The following is a 6,865-nucleotide window of genomic DNA, read 5'->3' as shown; positions in this document are numbered from 1 at the left end:
ATATAAAGGTGTTGTCTTGTAATAAAAAATACATAATAGATTAATAGAATTGAAATCCACTTTTATCTTGATGTCATATAAGTAATTGTTCACAACCTCATCAAAAATTCAGAATCATTCTACAAAAGGTATTGAAGAATCCAATAATTTTTCTGTATGTACATATAGAACAATATAAATATTAGAATACATTGGAATACATTATAATTAGAATATAGAACAGCAGCCCAACAATCAATAACAAAAGGATGTATCTTATGATTTGGACGCATACCCTCAAAATGCACCCTAACCATTATGTCTCCATACTTGGTTTCAAACACCATTTCCCTTCAAACAAAAATATTTCATTTTAATTAAAATAAATTATTTTACTAAAACTAATGTAAATTAATTAGAATAATATTTCTTTTGAATAGTGTTATAATATTCTAATAAGAATACTACACAATACTCAAATTTACAAATATATTACCTCAAAAATATACATATCTAATAAAGAGATTTTATTAAACATTATTAATTTACTTACATTGAATTTTTGTCTTGAGCGTGTCTAAACACGATTTCAGTCACTATCTCTTGTTCGGTACTGACCTTTTCACTTAAGTCGGTTACCCTATTCACAAAAAATGATCTATAAATACATGGATTAGTCACCTTCCTTTTCCCTCTTTCATCCACATTCTGACCCTTTTTCCCCTTCTCATCTAATATTTGTTCTTCATTCCCTTCTACCTCTTCATCTTCATATTTAACCCAAGAATTATCTCAAGGTTTCGCATCGTTTGTTAACTGGGTTATTTGAAGGCCGGAAGAAGGAAATTATGAATTTCCAAATGTTAGTTTTTTTGGAATAGAAGATTTATCAGCTAGAATTAGAATTTTATTTGAATCTAGATTTCAATTTGAAAATATTCTTAACAAATCATTATCCGATTCTTTTATGAATGAATCAAACCAAAGGGATAAATCAAAAGATATACCTTTTGGATTGTGTTTTGGTGTAACAGTTGAGGTCTCATCTATGTTGTCTCCAATCGTCTTCTCTACAATATTTATACCTTTTGGATTGTGTTTTAGTGTAACAATTGAGCTCTCATATGTGTTGTCTCCAACCGCCTTCTCTACAATATTCCCTTCCATAGTCTTCTCCTCCCTAACAATCATTTTACCACCCTCAACAAGATTTTTGCACTCAACATTCCCTTCACCACCCTTAACCAGATTTTTGCACTCAACATTCCCATATAAATTCTTCTTTCCGATAGTTTCCTCTATATTACTCCCCAGTAAAGCCAAATTTATTTGGTCATTAGCATTTATGTTTTCAAATTCTATTTGCCTTTCTTTACTGTCCTGATGTCCAACAGTTTCCTTACTAATATTACTCTCTAAACCCAAATTTATTGGGTTATCAACATTCATATCTTGATCTTCTGTTTGACTTTCTTGATTCTTGATAAACTTCTCTAGTAATGGTTACATAGTTACAAATTGAAACAATTTTGTATTTATTTCATGATTCTTATCAGCATCAAAATTAGTTGTTTTATTATTATCTTCAACTCTTTCACCTTTGACTATAGTTCTATCATTCACAATTTATGTATTTTCTCCACTAGAAAAAAAGTGTAGTAAAAAATATGTCTCTAAACTTCCTTATCATATCCTTCGTTCTATTGTCCCCGGGGAATTTCGATAGACAGTGAAAAATAATAACTTCCATGTTATCTTTTTTAGCTGAAATATTGTTGAAAATTGTTTCATACTTTTCTTCATCATGCTGAAAAAAAAGGCATTAGAATATTTTTCTTACATGAAATTAGAACAAACACAATAGTATACATAAGTAATAAATATAAATAATTTGAAACAGGTAGATAAAAGATAGAATATTTTGAAATATTTATTGTCAATTACTTGTCAACAATTATTATTATATCAACCATTCAACAAAGTATTTCACTTATATACATGATGTGAGAACACAATAAGGAAAGCAAAACCAATTTCTTGTAAATACAAACATGAATAAATAAACCATATAAAAAACACAACATCAAATGTGTTCCTTTTCTTAGAAAAAGAAAATATAAAGCTTTAAAATAATACAAAATTAAATAATATATTCTAAGACATAATTAAATAACATATTCTATTTAGAATATATCTCAATACGCGTGTCTTGATTCTCATTCTTGTCGCCTTCTAAAGTTAAATTTGTTCAAATAGATCCCTCACCCGAAATCCTCCAGCTTCAACCTCAAAATATTGTCTTTCCTTCAACTTATCTATTGTCCACATCGTAACTAATGGTGTTTTATGTTCTATTTTTGGAGCTTGCATTCAATTGCATCGAAGTAAATTAGCTACATTATTTATACATCATATTAGATATTCATTATTAAGAAAAAAATAAGTACATGAAAAAATACCAATAGCAACAACATCGGTCCTCTGTAATAACACTTGGTGTTGTTCGGACGTCATCTCCCTTTTGAATTCTTCGCACAATACAACAAATAGGCACACCAATCGATTTTAGAAATGTCATTTACTTCAGCAAGTAATCTAACAAGAACTAAGTTGTTTGTCCCCATTGGAATAGATTTTGCAAACATTTTCACAAATAAAGCAATGAAACCTAACTTGAAATTCATATCCACTTTATCAAATTTTTTAATAAACTTCTTGTAGTTTGTGGCTTGAAATTCATATTCAATTTATCGAATCCATCCATCCATCAAACACTAGATGATGTTCGTTAACCATATTCAAATCAAATTAGCTTTATCCGATTTTTGGTAGACCGAACACTTTATGAATTTCTCCTTTTTCATATTTATTCTTTTTCCGCAAATCAGAATATTGTTCGTGCCTTCGTTATAATGTTCAATGCAACGCATCCGTTTCTCGCTAGGCATTAATAAAATGATCTAATAGTTCCGGTTAACAATTGTAACCTTTATATGAAATAAATAATAGAAAATTATTTGAGTATTATGTGTTCTATGTGTAATTAATTATTGTATACATGCTTATAGCAATATAATAAAATAGGAATAAAATACACGTCTAAAATAGAATAATAATTATGCCAAATATGTTTGACGAAAGTCGTAGTAGCCGTGACAAGGATTCCAGAGATATAAGGAATGCTTAAATCAGACTTATAACGAAGAAGTTATGATCCGTTGAAGTTTTGCGATTAAACCCGATTCGACATCGCGTTTCGTAAAACGTAAATGTTTCATATGTTACTTTTTAGCCTTAGATATCTAAACAAAAGACATAGTAGTCTTTAAACCAAGAGTGTACATATAGAGAATGTCAAACTCTGACTTAATTAGAGCAAGTTATGATTATTCTAAGTTTTAGGGTAGCAGTATACACTCAGAAATCGAATTTTAGATCGGTCGATTTTTAGCCAAAATAATTTAAATGAGAATTGAATATATCATTAATAGGAGTTCAACGATATAAAGACAGTGGAAAACGAACGTTGGATGACAAAGTTATGCACTTTATACGGGCTTTAACAGTCTAAGCCTGTATGAAATAAATAAATTCAAAATTAGTCGACGGAGTCTAAATAAAAGTTGTAGATCTCGTTGATAGCTACGTGTGGATATAAAGAAATTAAAAAATGTAGCTCATATGAAAAAGTTATGCAATATTGAAATTCTAAAATCGTTGTACACGTGTGTGCATCGCACACAACTTTCTAGAAGCCAACCACATCGCCCATGTAGAAAGTCGGCACGTGTCAGCGCATCTGAGCAACCACGTCAACCATATGTGTGGTGTGCATGACCCTTTCATAGCACACAGGTCTGGGTTCCAACCTATAAATAGCTCATTTGCGCTCCTTCCATTCCACACATCTCCAAATATCTCTCTTTCAATTTCTCTCAATTTGGTCTGAATTTTTCATAAAGTTTAGGGTATTTTAGCAAGTTCTTAGGTCCCTAGGAGCCCGATATCTTGTAGCTATCATTCCGAACTTCCGCCAGTGTAATTTCCAGACTTCTATCTAGGGAATCACTGTAGTTTAAACTACACTCCATCTTATTTCAGTGTAATTTATATTTAAATTCATAGTCATTGCTATGAATTTTTAAATATAAACTATCAGTCATACCATGTCATTATATTGATTGATCTACTTAGAGGAGATGTGACTAGAATGGTCATGTTGGCTTGGTTATTAGATTTCAAAAAAATTATTACGCCGAAATGGTTCTACCTCCCAACTGTCCTACCTGGGTGTTCCTTATTTGATAGAACTATCAATATTCATTGGAATAATTGATACGTCTAGACTATTTTCAGTCACGTAGAATATTATGCTAAGACTTAGTGATAATGATACTAGGTTGCATCAAAGGAAAAGTCAGTTGCTAGAAGCGAAGTGTTGTCCGAGTTTCGATTCATCACTTTAATAAGTGAGTGCATAGTTACATTCATCTTACACATAAATATGAAGTGTTTAAGATGATTACATGCTATGTGTGCCTATTATCTGTGTTCCTGATATTTATGCTAGATGAACGATTTATATATGTTTTACTTGATTCAAACTATATATGTATTTTTATATCTATAAATATATTGGGTAAATATGGGTTGATAAAGGATGATGAGAGATGAAAGATGAAATAGATGATGAGAGGCCTTGACTTAAAGATGATATAGTCGTCTAGTGGAGTATAGATGCCGATCACAGACTATTCTAGACAGGCTAGTGGAATGCTAGTAGGTTCGCAAGATGTAGGTGTTTTAAAGTAAATGCTTACCAGGCGTACTCCATCCCCCCCCCCCAATGGTTTCCTTATTGACATATAATGTTAAAGAATCTCCTAAGTATTATTGTTTATCCCGAAGAAGATCCTTCAATATATCTTGTATAGTTTTTTGCTCTTTCACATTGCTTCTTTCTTAATACACAATTATCCCTGCTATTCCTCTTCCTTATTGCTTCTTTAATCTTTCTCACTCCATTAGCATATTCTCTATCACCAATTCTCTTTTTCACATAGATTTCTTCATTGGATTCATCATCTAATTCATTACATCAGTAGTAAATGTTAATAATACCACCAAAAAAGGTATTTTAACTAATTACAAACTAATATTCAAACAAAATATTATACATATACACTTAGGCTTTATTAATCCAATAGTCTTATTAATATAAATGCTAGATACTTATTAAAATTTATTAGTAGGAATTGTACGTATTTGTTCAAATTATAATATTTATAAAGAATCACACTTAAATGTTGCAAATCCTATATCATCTAAGTAAAACAACAAAAATTAACTAATATATTATGTATCATATCAGAATATATAGAATATATAATATGAACCATAAACATTTCATTCCACAGTACTTTCATATCAGATAATGTACATTTCATTTTACCCATTATAGAAACATACTTTCATATCAAAATATCTATAACTTTAGTTATGAGCCATAAGCAATTTATGTCACCTTTTAACTTATGTTATGCCAATTACTGTTTATACAAAAGGTTCCATAATATTAGAATTATAAACTATAAAATCATAGACGGTTTATATTTCACAAAAGTTTCGATTACTTTAACTGTTGACTCATTTTCTGTATCTGATTTTATTGAAGAATCAGAAACATGTTTTTTTTCCTTCACCTCATTATGGATCAATTTATTGTGACGTTTGAAATTTTGTTTGACTTTTCTTTTCTTCTTTTTTCTTTACTTTATCTGCATCAATAAATTATTTTATTACAAGCATATTATATACTTTTATAGAATGTACAATATATATATATATATATATATATATATATATATATATATATATATATATATATATATATATATATATATATATATATATTATTCTTATAAATGACAACATATGCCATTATTTTATTATAATACTTTAGTAAAATATCATACTTCTAATCTTAGTAGATTCATCAATATCTATTGTGAATGTCTGTGACTCGAATGTGTCTGTGTAGATGAAGAATCTAAAATATAATGTCTTTTTTTTCAAGTTTTTATTTGTAGCTTTAATTGTATCAAGAAATTTATAAATTGAAAGAAATTATAACATTTATTAAAATCAATTGGAATGTTCAGAATAATTAACTTAAAAAAACAAATCCATAAAATTTTCTTTTATGAGGTATTTTAAAGAATGGTTGTTGATACATTTTAATCCTTTTTCAATGTTGTCAACTATAAATTTTAGAATACATAGTGGAACATATAAATTGTTTTAACTAAACACTATACTACAATCATATCTAAGGAATTTATGTTATCAAAGAGTATAGTATTAGACAATTTATGCATCTAGCTAGAACTTGTTGACCACATACATAATATATAAATCTAATGATATGATGAACAATTAGTTAGAATATCATATCATTTTGATGTTTTTGATTTAGAATATATATATATATATATATATATATATATATATATATATATATATATATATATATAAATATATATATATATTGTATATTCTGTAAAAGTATATAATATGCTTTTAATAGAATAATTTATTACAGATAAAGTAACGAAAAAGAAGAAAAGAAAAGTCAAACAAAATTCCATACAAAATATATGATAAAAAAAATAGAATATTCATAATAGTTAACAGAAACAAAAGAAACCAAACATTTGTTTTTTATGAATTATTTTAAGGAAAGGTTATTCATACCTTTTATAAATTTTCTAACTATTTTTTCTCCATCTGTTTTCTTTGGTTGTTGATTTTCAACTTTTGTAATTGTATCAAGAAAATTAACAAATAAAAGCAATTAGAATATGAGAAATCTTCAAAATAGTTCCAA

This window comes from Lactuca virosa, chromosome 1 (genome assembly GCF_052849685.1).
Source record: "Lactuca virosa cultivar CGN04683 chromosome 1, Lactuca_virosa_CGN04683_v6, whole genome shotgun sequence".
In the NCBI taxonomy this organism is placed as follows: domain Eukaryota; kingdom Viridiplantae; phylum Streptophyta; class Magnoliopsida; order Asterales; family Asteraceae; genus Lactuca; species Lactuca virosa.
This window is presented reverse-complemented; position numbering follows the sequence as displayed.